At 36.6% G+C, this 24818-nt stretch overlaps 1 protein-coding gene across 1 annotated transcript in view; it reads right to left on the reverse strand.

Annotated features, from left to right (window-relative positions):
• The window catches only part of LOC125233180 (allatostatin-A receptor), a 255394-nt gene that overhangs the window by 73023 nt on the left and 157553 nt on the right, over positions 1-24818 (reverse strand). The window lies entirely within an intron of this gene.

The raw sequence follows: 24818 nt of genomic DNA on the forward strand, positions 1-24818 counted from the left end.
ACATAAGCCGAGCGGCCACCATTTGGTCAACATTTTGGTTCACCTGCCATCACTCTGCCTGGCAACATGCCCCGCCCAATTCCATTTGAGTTTGGGAATGACGTCACACGGCCCACACCTTGATGATCCTATGATTCGGTAACTACAATATTCGGTATACTTATAAAAAGTGATGATAACGCGTCATGTTGCGGAATTTCAAGAGAACTATTTATTTTTATACTTATAGTATATTGAACAAATTACTATATTGAACTGTCATCCCAGCATACATGAACCTTGTTTTCACGGGACATAAAATTAACTAAAAGGTACATCTTTTCTGCAATTGACCCTTTACTAAACACACTCACATAATATATTCCTAGTCAAGGTAAGAGTACAAGTCTATATCATTGACACGTCTCTGTCCTATCCACATTTGGCCATGTCCGGCTTCCTAATTGGCAATCTGACCAAACTACAGCCGCAAACGGTACCAATTTGATGTGACTATTGTGCGTGGTTGGCGTTCTGTACAACATCTACATATGTGTAATTCAGAGTGCTGGGGAAATTAGCAGACCATGGGAATATGGGTGTTCACACTTGTATTCAATATTAAATAGAGAATTTTGTTTAATATTCTAATTGACACAAGTTAAATTATCTTCTGAAAATATTTTAACTTTTGAACTGGTGTTGTTGTTTGTTTCTTCTATATCTTACATAACAAAGCTAAAGATAGCAGTTGAGTACCTCACAAGACCTTAGACCGCATTAGATCGCACCGTTAAAAAAACTACTGGTTGAACTTCTTCGATATTGTTATTTTTCATCATAAATTAAATTAAATTAGAGTTCCTTTTATACTGAACTTAATAAAGTATGATAAAGTAGAAAATGAAAGAAAAAACTTCGGAAAACTTTTAAATCTGCAATATTTTTCAATAAAATAATTACGTAAGTAGTTCGTGGTCATTAAGTAACGTAAGCAAGTATTACTAATTATGATAAAAATAATAAACGAAAACAAAATACCAAAAAACAAAAAAAAGTAAAAAAATAGTAAGTTATCGGAAGCCCTAGCCGAAATGACAATCGTTGACGCTAAACGCCGATCGAAAAGCAGTCTGGCTCTGTCGCGCCAATACGGAAAAGCGATAGCAAGTTAGGATAGCAATATTATCGTAAGCGTTTGAGCATTTGTCGAAGTACTCTGCCACTAAAGCCATACTATTAGGTCGATATTATACACGTGCCATAAACAGTATTCAAACTCAAATTCTACCCTTGATCTGATATCATTTATGGGAATTATGGGGCTTGTCACACCCATTCGATACGCGCACGACTCAGCACCAGGCCCCGTAGCCAAAAGGGATTTCTACGGCGCGAAACGCCACCGTCACCGCAGAAATGTAGCCTGGCTCTGTCGCGCTAATACGCAAGAGCGATAGAGATCTTCTTCTTCTTCTTTGTCGTATCCTCATGACTGAGGGACGTGACGAATGTGGATGCTCTTCACCAGTTGTCTCCACTGGCGATAGAGATGAAAGAGATATTATTGTGAGCGTTTGTGCATTCGGCTACGCACACAGCCCTCATTTTGTGATTTCTGAATAGTCCAAAGGTTGACTGATAAACAGTGCCTAATATCCATTGGTCACATAATATATACGGGAAGTTTGTCCAGTCGATAATACATAAATGGCACCCTAGTTAATAGTGTAAAATATAGAGAATATTAAATTGAAATAGATATCATACACGAAAGAAAAAACGGCAAGGCCCACTGGTGGCCGAGCCGGGAATCGAACCCGGGTCTTCAGCTTACGCGGCTAACGTCTTTACCACTAGACCACACGCCCGCCTAGTTGTATAGAGAATATATATATATAATATTTTCATTAATTGAAATTGCCAATCTAGATTGTTCACTGTACCTCCTACCGTATATCATCATCATCATATCCGTCCTTTATCGCCCACTGCTGAGCATAGGTTTCCTCTCTTCTAGGACGCCACTGCTCCCATTCCTAAGCTAGCTTTATCCAGCTGTACCTTCATCACCATCATCATTTCAGCCATTAATCGTCCACTGCTGAGCATAGGCTCTTCGTGTACGCCACTTATCCCGGTCCTGGGCTTATCTCATCCAGATACCCAGTTTTTCAAATGTCGTCCACCCAACGAGCCAACGAATCGCCTGGCATTCAATTGCGGCCACCATTCGGTCAACATTTGTACCTTATATACATTTTTCTTTATTAAATCCAACATCATGTTTCCGGAGTTCGCGTGCCGCTTCGTTCGCACAAAGCTCGTCGAGACATTAATCAATTTGCCACCCTCGCCATTTGATTGGCGTGGCGGCTGCGCTTTTACTGCAGGGTACGTAGCCAAATGAACAAACGCTAACAATAGTATCGTTAAATAATGACTTAAAGTTTCATGATTATTATTTACACGTAATCATTTTTAAAACGGGACTTAATCGACAGAGTACATTCCTAGTGAGCAAACAGTTCTAGTTGATAATAAAAACCAAGTGCGGGTAGTTCGAAAAACTCGCGCGCAAGGTGTTGATATCATTTCAAGCCAGTTTTCTCCGAGACCATTGTGATACATTTATGTACAAAAACTCAGGCTTGGAATAGTACGTGCCAAATTCTACGAAAGTCTAGTCTTAATTTTACATACTAAATCTTGCTTAAAACTAGGCAAGGCTAAAGTTTCTACGACCTTCAGGTTTGAACTAAGTTGCCACCGGGTGTAATAAAATTTGACTCAAGTGCTCCAAAGTTGCTTTATAGCGTTAATAAGAGGTAAGGCTCGAGTTATTACGACTTGAGCATGAACGTGATTCGTATTTCATAATTTGTTACTAGTTTGATACGTTCATACGCATTATACCTACCTATACTCACGGAGTGTAGTCGCTGTGAGCATTCTTGCTATATGCCTGAAGCACCTGAAGACGGGCCTCCTAAATGGCCCGAAACATGTCGCAACAGTCGCGATATAATAACGTGAGTACAACTGGATATTATTTAAATATTTGAATACGTCTCACGAAAGCTAAGTCTATATTCTAGAGCTACTTATCTTAACATTATATTATTATACAGCGTGTATGTTTGATATTACCTCAAACTTTAACCAGATTAAGGTTTTAGTGCTAAGAGCCCATACAACAAGTAATTATAAGTTTGGTGTTATCTACTAGAGCGTAATTATTTTTTGAAAAAATATTGAGCAGCAATGAGTTGCGTGCACCTATTTGATATCTGGAAGACGTGGAACTAAATTAACAGTTTGTATGTCAAGTCGGCTAACAAACATATCATTCATTGCGTGCTGCATCGATAGCATGGTTGCGCGATAAACGATAAAACATCAGGCCCATCCTAGGCCATCAGGCCTATCGCACTTACAAATAGTGCGAAAAGGACGGCCTGATTTTATACTCGTATCATTTATCGCGCGACTATGATTGCCTGCCTGAATGATTTAGGATGAAAAAATAAAATTAGTATTCTTAAATTAAATCATATGAAAATATGCTACGTAGGGCGTATACTAATAAATATTTAAATATGAGGTAATATCAAAAATACCCCCTGTATAAGTCGATTCACGCCGATAGCAAGTAATAATTGCAAACTATCATTTCAGTATTTCCTTGTAATTCAACTGAAATTAACAAACTGAAACTGCTGCATGTATTTCACTGAAAGCATCAAATATTTACTCAACCAGATACTAAAACCGTTCATGTGTTTATGTTCTACAAAGCTCTTCAGTGAAAAAGGGTTTGTATACAGATTGCAGTTAAACATTCATTTGATTGAGTAATAAAATAAACATCACATTTACGTGCTGTTCAAAAAAGTAGCCGGGTCCACTGAGAGCGAGGCACGTCACGAGGCGTGGCAACCGTTCAGTGTAGACGTGCCTCGGAAGAGGCAGCACTCACATTCTGCTCGGCCGAGCAATCTGCCTCGGCCAAGGCACGTCCATATTGAAAGTTTGCCGCGCGAGCACTTTGCCGCGATCACGATGTGTCTCAACCAGTGCGCAAAATATTATAGAGGATACGAATAAAAATGATGTACTCAAAAATAAGTAGGTACTATAAAATCTATGTAATAATACTTAGTATAGTAGTGTATAGTAGGGCAATCGATGGGTGGAAGTTCGTGAGAGGACAAGAACACTCGAAAGCCCTAATAAAACCGTTCAACAGCAGATATGCTAAAGAGCTCATAGGGCTCAAAAGACACAAAATCTGCGCGGTATCCAGAATATTGACTGGACACTGCAAGCTGAACAAACACATGTTTCAATTGGGGTTGAAACAAGAGGCGACATGCAGGTTCTGCCAGGAAACGGAGGAGACTGCAATGCACATCCTTTGTTCCTGCGGTCCACTAATGTCAAAGAGAAGTATCTACTTAGGGCGGCAGGTACTGCAACCCTATGAGGTACAAGACCTTACAGCCCAAAGAATCTGGAATTTCCTGGATTCAACGGGCATAAGTAAGGATATCTAACCACAAAGGGCCGTCACAATAGATCTCTCTTGGTCGACGTGACACACAAAGGCCCACTATAACAAACAATAATAATAATAGTAAATATTGACCGTTTTATTAGGCAGGCGTCCGGTTTTTTATCCATAGCCCAGTATTTAGTCCATCACTTTCATCAAAATAGACCAGTTCATTTTAGATTCCATTAACTCTCAAATAGTCCATACACCCTGGCGGGTGTTGCCTCTGCGTGTGTCCCATGATACGGGCAAGGGCAACATCCGCTCGGTGTACCCCTTACATTTCATTAAAGTGTCGAAAGGGCCTCTACGTGTTGGCTTCGGCCCCGCGCACGCCTCCCAAAGGTCCGGAACACCATTGTTCCGTGATGGGAAAGACATACAAATAGTATTGAATTACATATGAATGCATGATTATTTAATAAAAAATTTACCTGTGAGATTGTTTCAACACCGCTAATTGCTCAGAAATTAAATAAATATCTAACAAAATAGGTGAAGCAAACCTTTGACACTAGAAACAATAAAAATGCATACCTAGAAACTCACGCATATATTCACAAAAGGGTTAGGAAGAGCACATAAAACTGCTCAAGTTTCCTTGATATTTTTAAAATCAAAATTATGATGTTACTGTGACAGGTTGCTAGCACATCCCCAATTCGCCCACACCACAATCAAGAATTCATGTCTCACAATCGACATCTCAGACATCTACGGGAGGAACAAGCAGTGCCATGGCAAGTTTCATATTTTTCCATTTCTTACCAGTTTTTTTATTTAAATCTGACTTTGAATAGTCTTCATTAAGGCTTGGGAAGCTTACCTGCAACAAGATAAAAATCAAAATTATTAAAGAATTCATATTTTATCCTTCCGTTAATTTATAATGTTCACTCATTTTATCACAGAATCTGGTAAGGTACAGCGGGGCAAATTTCGACTGGGGGCAAATGTAACTGGTTCCATTTTTTCCATGTTTTAGAATATTTGCATTATTTATTATATATGGTAGGCGTGTTCAGTGGATACATGTAGAACTTAACATCATAGTGTAATATTGGAAAAAAAGGAACAGTTACATTTGCCCCCCAGTCGAGATTTGCCCCGCTGTACCTTATCAACTTTCTTTGGGACAATAGGTACACTGACCCGCATTTGGCTAAAATCACGTGTTCCTATAAATTCAACCGCCTGCGGTTTTGACGTCCCTCACCTACCGTTTAGGGCCACTGCACCAACGAAAATGGAGGGTTAACCCACCATTTTATATGGTTAAGTGGTTACTAACCCTGAGTTAAATAGTTGGTGCAAGTGAGCCTTAAATAATTTTTTCATTCAACTCTCTAACGAGTAAGTAAGCCAATTCCGTTGTTAAGTTTTCGGTCAAAGTCACACAGCTAAAACAAATCTAGCTCACAGTCACAGTAGTTCAGAGCCCAGTCAGTCAATTAAAAGTCCAATTTTGAAATTTCGCTTCCAAACGAAAAAAAACCTTATCTGACTACATACCGTGGCTGTCGCAGCCGTTAGTTACGTGAACTGATTGGTTTTAGAGGAAATTATTTTATTTTATATACGTACATAAACGCACGCCTGCATTCCCAAAACGGGTAGGCAGAACACATGAAACTGTTTTATTTTACCATGCACTTATTTTGCTTAGTAATTATTTAGGTATGACCGCGGATGAGGGCGACATTTTTACGTTGTTTATGGTCTTCGTAAATATTTTAATGTTGCTGGAACTTGGCCTGCGTACCATCGTTCGCTTAGATACCAATATTATTTAACGAAATTATGTTTTTAACCCCCGTCGGTTGTCAAAGCGGACCCCAGGCTCCCATGAGCCGTGGCAAATGCCGGGATAACGCAAGGAGGATGATGATGTTTTTAACCCCCGACGCAAAAACGACGGGGTGTTGTAAGTTTGACGTGTCTATCTGTGTGTGTGTCTGTCTGTGGCATCGTAGCTCCCGAACAGATGAACCGATTTAAATTTAGTTTTTTCTGTCTGAAAGCTGAGTTATTTAGCAGTGTTCTTAGCTATGTTTCATGAAAATCGGTTTACTACGTCGCGGTCGGGGGTTTTTCAAAATTTTAATTTTTTGGTTAGGTTATAATACTTATGGTGTCGACCGGCTATTTAGACTGGCACGTAATTTCAAGTACGTACTTAACTGGAATATTTTCCCATGTTTTAACCACACTAACTGATCAAGTGATCATGATCACATATGGCACACTTGATGAGTGACACATATCGTCACTACTTTTAAAAAAACTTGTATCTTCGTCTGTCAATGAAAGGAAAATTGTAGTAAGTATGTATGGAATGCATATAGAATTACTTCGTTTTAACTTTGAGGAACAGCGTGAGATACGAGATTTTTTAAAAGTAGTGACGATATGACACTCTAGTTATTATTAGTAAAATTTGCTTCTGTACCTAGCTTCTTTATTTAATTTTTCTACTCCAGCACTTCTGTCAATTATTATTGTCAGCGGTATTCAAATTAACTTCATTTGAGTAACGATAAGAAAGTCTATTTGTCTATAGGTTCATATGATAACTGCTGACCAGTAATCATATTATGAATTATAGGAGTTCTGTTAATTTTTTTTTTAAAGTACAACTTCCATTTAACAGGTTTGTTTTCAAAATGCTACTAGACTCATATCGAATTCGGCACAATAAATGACTGTCTTCTGTATTTGACATAAAAAATCAATATTTATAGATTTTGGGTATTAAAAGTGTATGATGACTACGTATTTTCGATTTAAAATGTGTGTAATTTTTTATTTATTTTGGCCACCGAAAACGCTGTCAGCGTTGTAGTGACGTCATCGAATTCGAACCTTACTGCATGTCAACACAATCACTGATATATTGAACTTTATGCCTTTATATTTAAAAAGTCAGAATATGTTATTTTCGAATAGAATGACCTGATGCACAGATATTCTATAGATTAACCATGACTGTGTTGTTTTCGCCTGATTACGTAAAAGTACACTTTATAAATATTTCATAATAAATATGTCAATATTTTATTTCGCGGTTCATTGGACAGTACTTAAACATATAAGACAGAATTTAAAAAAGGGTCAAGTAGCCTATTGCAGTAATAAGTCGCTTTTTAAAAATAATTAATATTTTGGTTTATAATTTATTTAAATCAAGATGAAAAAACATACTGAAATCCGTTTTATATGATTATTATATATTGCAAAACAAAAGTAAAAACCATAATTCTATTCTATCACATAGTTTTTCATTCGACATTTAAATATTCTTGAACGCAACCACATTTTTCGTAATTGAGAACAGACTTATTTTCTATTTATCTTGTCTATGGCTTGTTCGGCGCGTGTTTTGTTGGAAATTTGTAAACTTTGTCGAAACTATTTCAGTGTTTTGTAGTTTATTATCGGTCGACGTTATTGTGCAAAATCTTAAATTATTAATTATTATGAGTGATTCTGATGAACAATGTACTCCCGAAATCAAGGCTATATGGCGCTCAAAGTGACTGACAATTTTTTACCTGAAAAGTCGAAGAAAGCGTACATGGAAATTAACCCATTTTATTGTTCTCGGATAGGTATGTATTTGGCTGTCGTAGAAAAAGTATAGTATACAATTGTAATATTATGAAGGCTTAAAAGTCTCGTAACTTAATTAGGCCACTCGGCAGGCCTCGTGGCCTAAACGCGGTACACAACTTTTATAGCCTTCATAAAGTTACCATTATATTATATACCATAGTAGCTACTTTCATTGGCTGTGACTATAAATAATTCACATCATAACTTTTTTTTAATTTAGTCATCGGACTCTTGGCGTCATTTCTAAAACATAAGGTTCATTATTCTGAAAACGTCACACAAATGACGCCCAATTATCCGATCTCTGGTTAAATATAATTTATGAAAATTATGCTACGAATGTATTTATCGTCGTAATATAAAGCAGCTCATACACTATCAATACAGTAATAATGATATTACGTTTAAGTAATTGGATTGAAACGTTTTTTAAATTGAACATTAACGAATGATTAATGTTCATTACGATCTCATTAATATACTTTTTCTCCGCATATATAATAAATAATAATACATATTATAGGACATTTTTACACAGATTGACTAAGTCCCACGGTAAGCCCAAGAAGGCGTGTGTTGTGGGTACTCAGACAGCGATATATATAATATACAAATACTTATAGGTACACATAGAAAACATCCATGATTCAGGAACAAATATCCGTGCTCATCACACAAATCAATGCCCTTACCGGGATTCGAATCCGGGACCGCGGCTTAGCAGGCAGGGTCACTACGCGCTAGGCCGGACCGGTCGTCAATATTATTCAATTCAATTCAATTCAATTCAAAACCTTTAATGTCATAAACAACACATGTCAAAAATACAAAAATAATAATACAATAAATAAGGAATTAAAATAATCTTAAACAACTTAGTCAAAAATAATGATAAATACTAACCATAAACATATATGTCACCGTAAAATTGTAAAAACCGTTAGTTTATAATTTCACTAGCGAGATTATGAACTAACGAAATATTGTGAACTGTAACGTACAGTTCACAATTTGACGGATTATTTTTACATTAGATTATAATCTAACGAAGCGAAACCGTCAAATTGTAAACTGTCACGGCGTCGGAACGAAGCTAGCGCTCTGATTGGTCGGTTTTATAGTAGATCGTTCTGTGGCCATAGAGTGACTGACACAAATAGACACTGCAATCACAGATGTCAATCAAAAACCTCATCAAACTTTTATCATCAAAATTCGATATATTGTTTAAGGAAATGGTCGAACTCGCCAAATAAACAAAATTATCAGTTACTTTGCTTGTTATGTGGCGGCTTAATTGGTATATTTCTTGTGATTTAATATTCAGTTTTCGAAAAAAAAAACCGTTAGTTTATAATCTTACTAGTGAGATTATTAACTGACGAGTTATGGTGAACCGTAACGTTCTCAATTTAACGGATTATGTTTCGTTACATTATAATCTAACGGAGAGAAACGAAACCATCAAATTGTAAACTGTCATATATGCGTCAGGAGCTAGCGCTCTGAATGGTCAGTTTTTTGTTAGATCGTTCTGTGTCCATAGAGTACCTAACATAAATAGACACTACAATCACAGATGTCAATTAATGTATTAAAATAGTACATTACGATTCAAGTGCATAAAAAAGGAAGCTAGAAACGAGTGGCGATAAATTAATGTTTTAAATCGACACGCCACGATACGAGTTACGAATTTCCTTTTCGCACGAGTATCGTACGACGTTTTTCAGTACAGATGGCCCTCCGAAGTTTCGACCTGGCATATAATGAACCACTTCTCGCACTAGTGCGTAAAAAAAACACCATCTGTACTGAAAAGTATATTTCAGTACACATGGTGCAGTTTTATGGCACTAGTGCGAAATGTAGTTAATTATGTGCCTATATCGAAACTTTAAAGGGCCATCCATATGTATGGACTGAAAAACGTCGAACGATACAAGTGCGAAAAAGAGGAAGTTTGATACGAGTGTCGATAAATCAAAACACGACTGAAAGAAGAGTAATGTACTAATAATTGACATCTGTGATCGTAGTGTCTATTTATGTTAGGTACTCTAAGGGCCCAGAACGATCTAACAAAAAACTGACCATTCAGAGCACTAGCTTCTGGCGCATATGACGAATAACAATTGCTCTCCGTTAGATTATAACCTAACGAAAAATAATCCGTTAAATTGTGAACGTTACGGTTCACCTTAACTCGTCAGTCCATAATCTCACTAGTAAGATTATAAACTAACGGTTTTTTTTTCGAAAACTGAATATTAAATCACAAGAAATATACCAATTAAGCCGCCACATAACAAGCAAAGGAACTGATAATTTTGTTTATTTGGCGGGTTCGACCATTTTCTTAAACAATATATCGAATTTTGATGATAAAAGTTTAATGAGATTTTTGATTGACATCTGTGATTGCAGTGTCTATTTGTGTCAGTTACTCTATGGCCACAGAACGATCTACTATAAAACCGACCAATCAGAGCGCTAGCTTCGTTCCGACGCCATGATAGTTTACAATTTGACGGTTTCGCTTCGTTAGATTATAATCTAACGTAAAAATAATCCGTCAAATTGTGAACTGTACGTTGCGGTTCACAATATTTCGTTAGTTCATAATCTCGCTAGTGAAATTATAAACTAACGGTTTTTACAATTTTACGGTGACATATTATATAAAAAAATTAAAAAAAAAACACAAGAAATCTTATACTTTTAAACGAGCAATTCTTGTATATTTATTTATTTATTTATATATACCGACGATCTCGGAAACCGCTCTAACGATTTCGCTGAAATTTGTTATGTGGGGGTTTTCGGGGGTGAAAAATCGATCTAGCGTAGCCTTAGATCCCGGAAAACGCGAATTTTCGAGTTTTCATGGGTTTTTCTTTCGCGTTAGTACACATAAAATATGTTCGTTAATTTCGCCGCGCGCGTTTGGATTCCGCTTAGCTCAGTCATACGAGGTCGGTCTAATGTTCGCAGATAGATCGCAGGTGTCAGGGTTTCGAATCCCGGCCAGAAATCAAGTTTTTGTTTTTTGTTTTTGTATTTATAAGAGTTTTTTTTAAATCTAAAGACGTGATATAATAAAATAGAACCGAGCGAAGCTCGGTCGCCCAGATATTTAAAACAAAAATGATATTATATAATTTAAATTAATATTTATTCAGCGCCTACATTAATACGTATAATATATTTTTAATATTTGAGAAACTGGAACGAATCAAGGTACAGAAAGCCTAATATAGAAAATGTTTAATTAAGATGACACGACATTTTACTTGCAAAATATTCAAATGAACCTAAAACGTTGACCTTTAACCTTTAACCTTTGTATACCTACGTATTTATTAAAAGATAGCAAGATTTGCCTTAGTAGGTATCTTTTTTATATCCAAATATATTATTTTAAATAATATTCCCTCATACAGGTTTATTATTATTATGTCGTATGGCTTCATTCCTGTTAAAATTTAAATTATTATACATGCATATAAAAGTAATATTACAATTTAACATCCAACTTAAGTAGCCAATCCCTTGCTTTCGGTGAATCTGGTGTGATTGCCAGCACGGGAAGCATGGTCGCGCGATAGACGATAAAATAGCAGGCCGTCCCTATCGCACTATTTGTAAGTGCGATAGGGACGGCCTGATATTTTATCGTCTATCGCGCGACCATGCTTCCCGTGCAGGGGGTCCTGCATGTTACCGAGAAACCTCCTTTTAGGACATTCTTCAGGTTTATTCTTAGGCCACGACTCCTGTCAATGAATAAAAAAAACGAAACAACAAGAAAATGAAAGTGAAAAATTACAAATACGATAGGTATCGATAATGTATAATTTCAAAAAATTAATTCAGCGTGTTTTTTTGTTCTCCGTTAAATTCTACTTGTCGTTGGGTTCGTTACCAGGAACCACCCTGTATATCACTTTTAGATATATTCGGAAAAATTTTCATCGTTTTCATACATAAGTGATTGACGTCACATATCAAAACAAATAACATTGGGAAGTGGTAAAGGCTGTCACACACGTGTTCAGTAATTTTTTTTTTAATAACTCGATAACCGTAGAGAAATTAATTTGTAGTTGATCTAAAGAACCATCCCTTAAAGTTAACGGAATTCAATAAAAACAGGGTATATAAGTTTCTGTGTAATTTGGTCCTATAATAAAAGTTATTATATAAATTGGTATGGACAATGTATGTTGTCCACTTTTTCAAGTAGCAAAAAGTGGCTATAAATTACACTGGTATTAAAATATCAGATATAGACATTGGTGTAATGCCCAACCCAATTTTATTCCATTCTATTTCCCTCAAAACCCCTAATAAATCAATCGCAACCTAATTTCGTTTCCCATAAACAAAAAAAACAATACGAGTATCTGTTGCGTTCTTTATTCATTAATCGGAGAAAATAAAAGAATAAATCACTCGAGTCAAAACATTCATATTTCACATCGCTGGGCCATCGATCACGCTCGGATTACGCACGGGTGATGTGCCATGGATTACTGGCTACGTGGGCGAAGAATTAGACGAATAATATGGCCAATGTTATGTACAATCGGTGTTAGAAACATTAGTTATTACCATAGAGTAATAGAAACAGAGAGAGCCTCACTGAAGACCGGCTGTGGCCCTACAACGGCGGACTTTTTTTTAGTTTATGGCTATATTGGGTGGCGGTACCTTCAAGCCAGAAATGGTAGATGGTTTGCGATGTGAAAATACGACTTAAAATTAAATTAATTATAATTCAGGTCAAAAGAAAATCAATTCTTCATTTAATTTATCAAAAATTAATTATTTTACTGGAAACTTAGAAATATCTTGTTTTTAACAAATAATAATCTCTCAATGTGCAAACACTATTTAACACTCTTGTTTCGTAGTTTGTTGGTTTATGATTACGAACATTAAATAATATTGTGATTTTACATATATTATCGTGATAATGTATCGATTTATGCATGAAAAGTTACTCAGTATTTTTTTTTCTTTCGATTGGTGTAATTTTTAACCCCCGACGCAAAAACGACGAAGTATGACGTGTCTGTCTCTGTGTGTGTCTGTCTGTCTGTCTGTTTGTCTGTCTGTCTGTGTGTGTGTCTGTCTGTAGCATCGTAGCTCCCGAACGGATGAACCGATTTAGATTTAGTTTTTTTTATCTGAAAGCTGAGTTAATCGGGAGTGTTCTTAGACATGTTTCATGAAAATCGGTCTACTTTGTCGCGGTCGGGGGTTTTTTCAAAATTTTAATTTTGTGGTTAGGTTATTACACAGTTTGACAACGCCTGTAAGCATATTTTCTTTGTCTTTATTCAGATGGTTTCGCCATGGGCGCCTCAATCCGACTGACGGCAGATTAGTGGATGAGGTCATAGACAGAGCTGTCAATGTGGATGATAGAATCACAGTTTTTTAGTATCGAACGTTACGTCCGTATAATATTAGGTCCATGGTTATTACTAATGATATTAATGATACCTAACCAAAGTGACAATCGTTGGCGCTACGTGGCGAAACGCAGTCTGGCTCTGTCACACCACTACAGCTGAGCGATAAAGAGTGCTAGCTACGAAACGCTTATGAAGAAATTAAGCGATTGTGCCGTTGGCTAAGTAAACAGGGTAGGTAGCCGAATGGCACAAACGCTCACGAAACGAAACGCTCGTAGATATTTATCTCTATCGCTCTTGCGTATTGGCGCGACAGAACCAGACTACCTTTCGCGGCGTTTCCTGCGCGGCACCTAGTGCCATAGCCGAAAGGCATTTCTGCGACGCGAAACGAAAACGAAACGCCGCGAAAGGTAGTCTGGCTCTGTCGCGCCAATACGCAAGAGCGATAGAGATAGATATCTACGTGCGTTTCGTTTCGTGAGCGTTTGTGCCACTCGGCTACGTATGAGGCTGATAAGAAATAAAAATATTGTTTTTTTTTTAATTACCTACATGAGCTTTGAGTGATAATCTACATTCAGAATGTGAAAAAAGTAAATTTTTAGACAGTTTTATGCTTAATTGTCGTCACAAAACTGGAAACGACTTGATTTTTGTTAACAGCTTACGCTAATTGGGGGACGCAAAATTCTGAAAATGCCCATATCACCTGCTTGAAAATATCCACCTGGTTTTTAGTGCACTTTCCGCTATACTAAATGAAACTCAATCTAATTAGTTTTCTTTTGCACAGCCAGCACTAAAAACTAAGCGGTAATATCAAGCGAAGTTTTACGGTATGCAGAGTTTCTGAGTGCAGATTAAAAAGTTAAATACGCTGTTGAATGAACAAAAAAATTCCTTTTTCTGAATTAATTTTTATTTCAGATTTTTATTGAAAGATAAAATGTATATTCCACTACACTAAATAAGATAAGGTATAGTGGGGCGAATCCCGACTGGGAGGCATTTGTAACTGATCTATTTTTTCCATTATTTCACTATTAAGTTGAGTTCCACATAATTGACCCCCAGTTGAAATTGCCCCACTGTACCCAGAAATTAGTTTATTGCCTTAATGTGACTTCTCCAGCCAAACCTTGTTTGTTTACGGTGTTTTTGAAAATGTCATGCAACTTGTACATTGCTACTCTAGCAGCAAGCGATTTATCTTCGCAATTATAAATCTTATGAATATATCGTTTGGTAAATTGGTTATTCACAGCATATAATTCAAATTCGTAGTTGCCGATTATGATTGGTTAACTTTGATAGCAGAGAAAATAGTCTCAAGTATACCTATTTTTAAACAGAGACACTAGTAGCAAAGAGGATCGAGTATTATAGAGAGTTACTGTCAAAATAAACTGTGTAATCACAGTGCATAGACTGCCATCGATACAGGCTTAAAACTTCTGAACCTCAGATTTGACAATTTGGCCCATATTCTTAGCTTGATATGTGTTAAAATGTAAAATATCAATATTAGCGCCATCTAGCCGAGCGTCCCCCAAAGATGTAACACCATCTAGGCCACCGTACCTTTTTCTCTATGGCTTTGAGGTACGTTTTTTTTTAGACTATCCGTTTATACGGAGTTATATATGTATTTGCTAGTAGTAAACATTGTACGGGTAAATGGGAACGAGGCTCTTTTACCAGAAAAGCACTTAGTTCTTCGAAATGATCCTTAAGGCCTGTATGCCATTTTCCACATATTCCTGAAACTGGATCCGCATAATAAATAATAATAGAATGGGTGTTTCAGCCGCAGTACTAAATTAACGTACACCCAGTACAGTGCTTTGTGACTGCCAGCTACATAGGGACATCGGAGAATTCAATCTTCGCTCCTGAATCAGAAATACCTCCGATACGATACCGAACCAAATTACTGAGAAATCCTTTATTGAGATACTGTAGTCTATACGTAATTGACCTACTGTTTGTTGTACAGCTATGTTTAACAAATAAATGATTTGAAGTTGAAGTTGAAGTTGGTCTTCTTTCCTAGAAATTTGTTTAATAAGTAGGGGATAAACAGCATCTATAAAGCAATATTTTTCTTCATTACCCTGCGACTTTGTCCATACAAGGTGTCATAACATAAAAGCTAATAGGCCAAACGCCGATCAGTTTATACATAAAAAAATAGTAAAGTACATGGCAATATGCAATTTCTATTAACATAAAGTAGAGTAGGTGACCCGTAGGTAGCCCGTGTGGTGACGGGTTAAGAATTTCACTACCCCCTTTCTTCCCGTGGGTGTCGTAGAAGGCGACTGTGGGATATGGGTCAAAGTGTGGCGTAGGCGAGAGGCTGGCAACCTGTCACTGCAATGTCACACTTTCGTTTTCTATCGACCCCTTATTTGCCAAGAGTGGCACTGAAACTTGAGTAGTTTCATGTGCTCTGCCTACCCCTTCATGGGATACAGGCGTGATTGTATGTATGTATGTATAAAGTAGAGTACTACTTGTACTCTAAAAACAATAGGTACCAAAGATTTACAGAGGTTCCTACACTAGGCAGAGCCTGTCCTGTAATTAGCTAACACAGTTACAAGTATTCAGACGACAGGTAGGCAAACATGCCCGGTTGCCTGCCTGGTTGCCTGCCTGGTTGCCTGCCTGGTTGCCTGCCTGGTTGCGCACATCGTTAACAAATAATACATGGAGTTTTTGTCCTTAAGCTGAAAATATTTTTTATGAATGGATTACAGCTTAAATACCAATATACCATCATATTATACTCGTACTTCTTAAACTGCGCTGATGGCCCAGCGGTAAGCGCGTGCGACTTTCAAACCGGAGGTCACGGGTTCTAACCCCGGCTCGTACCAATGAGTTTTTTGGAACTTATGTGCGAAATGTCATTTGATATTTGCCAGTCGCTTTTCGGTGAAGGAAAACATCGTGAAGAAACCGGATTAATTCTAATAAGGCTTAGTTACCCTTCGGGTTGGAAGGTCAGATGGCAGTCGCCTTCGTAAAACTAGTGCCCGTGTCAAACCTTGGGATTAGTTGTCAAAGCGGACCCCAGGCTCCCATGAGCCCTGATAAATGCTGGGATAACGCAAGGAGGAGGATGATGATGATTATTCTTCTTAAACGGAACTTTCAATTTAACAACAAATCAAATAATGCTATGAGACTAACTACTGTCAGTTCAATATTTCACATAAAATATAATCTTCCAGTATTCGCTAGTGGACAATTCAGAATTCGATTTGGTGGGAAAATGTACAGCAGCTGGATATATCGGCTTTGACGAAAAAAGGGAAATGTCGAACAAAAAAATAAGGATGCCCTTGTTGAACGTGCAACTGCGTTTTTCTCACGGTCCGCAGCGTTCTCCAGTTTTTACAAAAACTGGTACTCAGTGATGGATGCGTTCTCAATGAAATTCGAGAGTGTCATTTTCATTTTAGTCAGCCTCTTTCGCACTCATGAAATATTCATACATTTGATGGCTTCACTTTTGCACACTTCAATAATCTTTTAAGCGTCATTGTAGATTAAGGCCGATTTAAAAATTTAGAACGCAAGATTTTATGACCAGAGGCAAAACGTGAAAGATAGGTAGTTATACGTTATACAAATTAATACATTCAATATATCAGATTCTATGCCCTAATAGTGAAGAAAATACTAAACAAATCACACGAAAATTCAAAAATGTCCCACTCAAAAACTTGCTTTGTCATGAACTTGACATTGACACTCAGCTTCGACGAGGGTTTGAAACATCGATAAGTCAGTGAGCATTAATTTAAGTTAATTACTAGAAGAATTAACTTTTAGTTTCTCAAAATCCCCGTAAATATTCAAGAATACAAATCAATGACAATTCGCAAACATGTTTTCTAGATAGACAATTTTAATGCTTAAAATCAAAAACATGTATCGTGGTTTACTGTGCCAAAGGAGTTTATCAAAAATACATCAGACGTGTCCTATATTTTGCGGTAGATATCTTCTTATCTACAACGTTAATAAGGAAACTTGTCATCCATAACATGGTTGTCGGTAATAAATTTTCTCAATAATTCTAGGTATTTTAAATAAAAAAAATAGCTGTATGATTATTATCGTCAGCCGCTTGACAGACATCGAATAAAAATAACATACCTATACATAGTGCATGCAATGAACGCTAACGGTTTTTTTAAGTGCTGTTAAGCCCCTCGCTGACAAGTTTGTTTTGGTAGATAATGTGGCTTTGTAACATGGGTTCCGGGCGACTGACATCGTCACAATAGCATGTATTGCGATGAATTTCAGAAGCACTTAGAGCCACGCGAAACTCAAATGCTATAACATAATAAAAAGACTTATTTTATCTGACATGCACACGGTTTTTTTGTGAACCTTTACTTACACACTTTTATTAATGTTAATTAATCGTATTACATTTTGGTTTTCGGGAATGTTATTATGTAATGGATTCAAATTCTTATGACTATACGGTAGGGGTAAATTCTCCATACAAACGCTCTCGACTATTTCCTCCCTGGTTTTTGAAGATAGAGCAATGATTTTTTCAACACAGATTGTTATTTTTTTTTATCTGTGTCGGACCGTTTTGATTTTTTTGATATTCTGCTTCTTAAAGACTCTAAAGCCAATCAAAAATTTCCAAAAACGGCCTTTTTCATTGTGGCGCAAAAAAAGGTGTGATACTCAAGATTGGTAACAATTAACCAAAAAAGATAAACGGTCCGACATAGATTATTTCATTGTTATTCAGATTCTCAAATTTCGTTCCGATTGATTAAGTTTTGAAGGAGGAAAGAGTCGAGAGCGGAACCTCGATTTTAAAGATTTTTTAGAATTTTTTTTTCGATAAATCTAGTTAATAACACTTGTATATTTAAGTAAAATTCCCAAGTTGAAAGGGGGGCTCCTTTCCATTTTAGCATTTTCGCTACCGTATCCTCTTAAGTAATCAAGGCAGATTTCGGAACATAGGCTACACTTATAAGAGAAATGTCGGTACTCTGCCTGTCAAAAATTGTTAAACACTGGCTAGTCTACTTATTAAAAACATGTGTGCAACAAAACTGAAGGAACATGAATGAATAAAGGAAACAATAGCAGAGCAGACAGGATATTATCCTAGCGTACCTGACCCATAATTGGTTAGTATGTGTCATTTCATTTTAATTTTTCTATGGGTTTTGTATTCTGAAAGAACACGCTAAGTTAATTAACTGCATCATTTTATAAAGTAAAGAACATCGATTGTTAAATAAAATTACCTTTCTCAATAGCTTTTGTTAGTAGAATTGTTTCATAAAATTCAGTTGGAACAATTTTACACCGAAGAAGTCTGCAGCAATAATAAAATCTCTCTGCTATTGAAAACGAGATAAAAGGCTAATGGTGGAAAAGATGAAAGCCGCTACTCCATACAAACATAGTCCTCTCTGGAGATTGATGTTATGGGGAACATATTTATAAAATTCAATGTTTATTAATCATAGACTACAAGTACATTGACTTTTTTATATTTTTGATAAAGATAAGGTAAAGGATGAAGAAACTTGTAACCATATTTATTATATACTTATGTTTAAATACATCTAAATCATATAGGTTACCCGACTAATGTCGGGTTAAGAATTTCACCATCCACTTCCTCCCCGCCGGTGTTGTAGAAATCGACTGCGGGATATGGGCTCAATTGCGGCGTAGGCGAGAAGTTGGCAACCTGTCACTGCAATTCATTACTTCGTTTTCATTGAACCCCTTAATTGTAAATTCGGCACTGAGACTTGAGAGAATCATGTCAAAATATTTTGCGATAATAATACTACCCAGGGATGACCTTGCCATCTGAGTGCGTCCTATGACTCGGGCAAGGGCGGCATCCGCTCGGTGTACTCCTTACATTTCAGTGTCATGGGAATCTACGTGTTGGCTTCGTCTCCGCGCACGCTTCTCAAAGGTCTGTAATACCGTGTGGTTTCTGTGATGGGAAAGGCATACTCAGACCACGTAGCCAAATGGCATTTCTGCAACGTGAAACGCCACTGAAACGTCGCAGAAGTGTAGTCTGGCCCATAGCGATAGAAATAAAATAGTTAGCTGCGAAGGAGATATTAGCATTATCATTTCGTGAACGTATGTGCATTCGAACACAGGGATAAAACAGATTCAATAGGTATGTGCGAATTTTCGCGTACATTTTATATATTATCCATTCAAATTCTATCTGTGCATACCTGTAATTGGCTTTGTGTTATTATTTAAATTAGCATAATGTTATTTATAGCTGTTGATGTTCCTAAAATAAATAAATAAATAAGGACCAGGTACGTTTGTACGAGGACGCGATTTCTTCCGTCCCGTCCACTTTCGTCTAAAGACTCAGAATTTAAATAGCGGACATCTTTCACAAAGTTCCCTTTATTACTCCATTTGAAAGATGTCATTATTGCGAGATAGAATCACGGAGAAGACGTCGCGATAAGATAAAATAGATTCGAGTAAGTCAATATAAAGTCTTGTCATATTGTGTTAAGAATTTCACCACCCCCTTTCTTCCCGTGGGTGTCGTAGAAGGCGACTATGGGATATGGGTTAAATTGTGGCGTAGGCGAGAGGCTGGCAACCTGTCACTGCAATGTCACAGTTTCGTTTCCTTTCAACCCCTTATTTGCCAAGAGTGGCACTGAAGCTTTAGTAGTTTCATGTGTTCTGCCTACCCCTTTATGGGATACAGGCGTGATTGTATGTATGTATGTATGTATGTAATATTGACAATTGTTTTTAGTTTCTCGATTTTTTTCCATTACGGATGTAATTGTAGTGAACTTGCCTGTCCTTAAAATAAAGTACCTATTTTATACCACAAAATACAGAAATAGAAATAGAAATAGAAATATATTTATTGCAAGAACATAGTTTTGTTACAGTCAGTGTGGTGTTACATTTAAGGAGGTCCTTATGTTCTACCCTATGATAGGCATGCAATATAAATCTAACATGCAAAAACAGTTCTATTAAAAACCTAAATAATTTAAAAGCATATCACAATGATAAAGTCTATACTAAGGGAATTTTGAAATATAATACGATTTTAGAATTATTGAATTAATTTAAATTTATTTTTACATTAATGGAAATAACGAAGATTGAAAAAGAAAAAAAAAAGGAACAATAATAGTAAAATTACACATGTCAAAATTAAGCAAAAATAATCAATGAGCATTACGGGTTTTCATCAGACATAAATTCTTGGATTGAGTAGTAACAGCGCCCCAGCAACCACTTTCTGAGGGCATTTTTAAACAATCTCGGATCTATTTCTAGTATGCTTTTTGGTAATTTGTTATAAATTTGGATGACCATTGAATATGCATTATTTTTGAAAACATTTTTTCTTGCTCTAGGCAAGAATATTTCGTTTCTGTGTCTGGTCGATCGAGGAAAAAAGGTACTATGTGCGTCAAAATATTCAGGGTGCTCTCTCACAAATAAGGATGCCTGTAATATATACATGCATGGCAACGGAAGAATTTTTGTTGCTTGAAATAACGGTCTGCATGGCTCTAGGTAATGGACATTGCAGGCAGCTCGTACGCATTTTTTCTGAGCCAGGAATGCTTTATGAACATCTACAGAGTTGCCCCAGATCAATAGTCCATAGTTCAATATAGATGACACATGTCCATGGTAGGCTGTTAAGGCTACAGCTTTGGAAGAAATGCTGCTAAGTCGTCTTAGAGCAAAGACGAATTTGTCTAGCCTGTCACATACATGAGCAACATGAATTTTCCAGTCACAAAATTTGTCTATATATATCCCCAAAAACTTAGTGTGTTCTACTTCTTCAACAGTGTCATTTTCATATTGAATATCTAAATCGATGTCTGTGCCTCTGTATGTTCTAAATTGCATTAAACATGTCTTATTAATATTTATTTTTAAATTATTAATATTGAGCCAACGAATTACATTATTTAGCGAGTTTTTTATATCATTATTAAAATTATTAAGATTGTCAGATTTTATTATCAATGTAGTGTCATCTGCAAACATTATGCAATTATGTTGTATTTGGGTGGGCAAATCATTGATATATATAAGGAATAATAATGGGCCAAGTATGCTCCCCTGTGGCACTCCGCATCGATTAAGTTTATATTGCGATCTAACGGACACTAGCTCATTGTTAATGATTTGTTGTATTTCTGTACATTGTTCCCTTTCAGAAAGGTAACTTTGTATCCAATTCAGAGCGTTACCTCTTACTCCAGACCTTTCCAACTTGTTCAGTAGTATCGAATGGGTTACAAAATCGAACGCTTTGCTAAGATCTAAAAAGACCGCAGCTACAGGAGTATCGCTGTTGATTGATTCCGTTACCAGTTTCACCAAATTAAAGCAAGCCAGCGTAGTCGAACTTCCCTTACGGAAGCCATACTGTTCTTTACTTAATATTGAGTATGAGGTGAGAAAGTTCAACAGTCGTTCGTGCATGGCTTTTTCTAGGACTTTAGATATTACCGGAATAATAGTAATAGGCCTATAGTTATCCATTATGTCTTTGTCATTCTTTTTGTGTATGGGCTTGACTATTGAGCGTTTGAGATTGACGGGAAATGTACCTTGTACGAAGGATAAATTTACTATGTGTGTGAGGGGAAGGGCGATTTCTTCTGCACAACACTTTAGTATTTTGGTTGCTTTATTGTCTACTCCTCCTGCATTGCTATTGTTTAAGGACATTATAATTTTGTATATATCTTGTTTCTCGTAAGGTTTAAGAAATATGGTTTTAGCGTTTACAGGATTGTTTAAATATGATTGGTTCTCTGATCCCCTGTTTGTTGTATATAGGTTTGTAATATTAATGAAAAAGTTGTTGAACAATTCTGCTATGTCTAGGGGGTCTGTGTACTTTATTTGATCGTCCTTGATACAGTTAATGGAATGTGGATCTTTGTACGAGGGGCCATTTATTATTTGCCAAGTTGCTTTCGATTTCGATTTAGCGTGGTTAATCAATCTACTATTGTGAAATTGGTGTGCTTTACGTATACAGTTCCTGAGCAGTTTTGTGTATTTACAGTATGCACGCTTATTTAGGTGTTTGTTTCCAGGATCTTGCAGGTATTTTAGGTACAGTTTCCTCTTAGTAAAGCATGAACGTCGCAAACCACGGGTTAACCATCTATTCGTGTTATGTGTGTTATGAATTTTTCGTCTAACTAGCGGAAAGCACAAATCATTAAACAGGCCTAACAGTTCATGGAGGTTTTGGAAGGCTGCATCCGTCTCAGTTTCATTTAAAACTTGAGCAAACGATAAAGACGACATACAGCTTTTAAATTTATTTATATTTTCAGAGCTATAATCTCTTCTAGTTGTATAGTAGAATTTGCGCTGGACTGTGTTGACTAGTTTTATTGTTAGTAATTGAGCAGTCTCATGGTCAGAGAGGGCTAGTGGAAGCACGTTTGCTGTGGCCTTTTTTGCATTACTAGCTATGTGATCAATACACGACTTACCTCTAGTTGGGACTCTAATATGCATTTGAATACTAAAATTGTTTAGCAGGGTTATTAACTCTAAGATATTTTTGTTCTTTTTCAAAGTATTGAAATTCCAATCGCCGCTAATTATAATCTTATGTTTTTTCTTTTTTGTAGTCACATATTGCAAAAGTTTTTCAAGTTGTTGCAAGAAAGGTATTTCATATGTGTGTTTGGGAACCCGATAAATATTTATAATTATTAGTTTTAAGTTTGGGATCTCAATTCCACAGCATTCAAAAATGTTTGTAATTGCGAGGTCCTTACAGATTTGTAACGGTGTATATTTGTACTTATGTTTTATTAAGATGCAAGAACCCCCTCTCTTTTTAGATCTGGAGAAATGGGATGCTAGTTTGAGCCCCGCAAGCTTGAGATTACTCTCTGTCCCTTTTCGAATGAAAGTTTCCGATAGGCAGAGTACGTCAATGTCAAGTCCATCTTTAATTAGTTCTTTTACTGAAATATCAATAACATCTAATTTATTTAAGACACCCTGTATATTCTGATGCATGATAGTAAAGTTACTTAGGGTCGTTTTCTCGAAAAAACTGCTCATGCTGACCCTCATGCTCATCCTCAAGAGAAGTGGAAGTCAGTATTGCATTCAATAGTTCAATTAAATCGTGGAATATTGTCGTATAACCCCGACGATTTAGATTCCCTAGGCGAGAAAACATATAACTGTCATATGACAAGTGAGAATTAGAGTCCAGAATGTAACTATAGCCATGTTCTAAATTATCTTCATATAGTAGGTCATTAAATATTTCTACACGCTTAACAAACAAGTTTGCGTAATTGTTGAGTTTGTATGTAGGTAGACATATCACAATATTTGTATGTTGAACTAGACTTAGTTGTTCACGTATGTACTTCACTAAACTATAATAGTTGACGCTATTTTTGAAATCTTTATCTCCAATATACACAATACAAAAGTCAGATAGAGTAAAATCTTGCAGTTTGGTTTGTAAGTCTCGAAACAGCTCACGTGTTCCTGCGCCTGGGGTTAGGTAGACACACGCGTTTTCACCGGAAAATGCCTGTTTTACTCGCTCTATCATATAGTTCGAGTGGTTGCTAATCACACAGAGTTTCGAGTGTTGTAGTGATGATAATGATAAAATCTTTGGAGTAGTAGGGACTTGCTCTTCGTCAACTGTCGAGGTATTGATTGGGGTTATGTTTTCATACCTATGTAAATTATTGCTGTCAATATCCGTAGTTCGGTGAAGACTTTCTGTCAGAGTACCTATTCGATCTCCTATGCCTATCATTTCATTTTCCATATTTATTAATAGTTTTTCCAGGTCATTGATTTTCTTTTCCAACCTTTGGAAATTTTTGTGGTCAAAGCTCTTGTCTGATTTACCAGTAATCGGTGAAGACAGTATTGACGATTCATTGTTTATTAGCGATTGTTTCTGATTTTTGCGAGTTTTACTTTTACTTTCTCCTTGCGGTGAAGAGCACAATGACTGCAGTACTTTTATTTCTAATGATAATTTGTCGACTTTTCTTTGGAGCTCATTATTCTCGATTATTTTATTTTCGAGTTCCATTTCAGTACTAGCCAATGCGACTTCAAGTGTGGAAACTTTTTCGATAAGGTCATGACTCTGCGAGCCTGTCTCTCGTACTAGGCCGTCCGCGCTCATGCAT

This window comes from Leguminivora glycinivorella, chromosome 14 (genome assembly GCF_023078275.1).
Source record: "Leguminivora glycinivorella isolate SPB_JAAS2020 chromosome 14, LegGlyc_1.1, whole genome shotgun sequence".
Taxonomy (NCBI): Eukaryota; Metazoa; Arthropoda; class Insecta; order Lepidoptera; family Tortricidae; genus Leguminivora; species Leguminivora glycinivorella.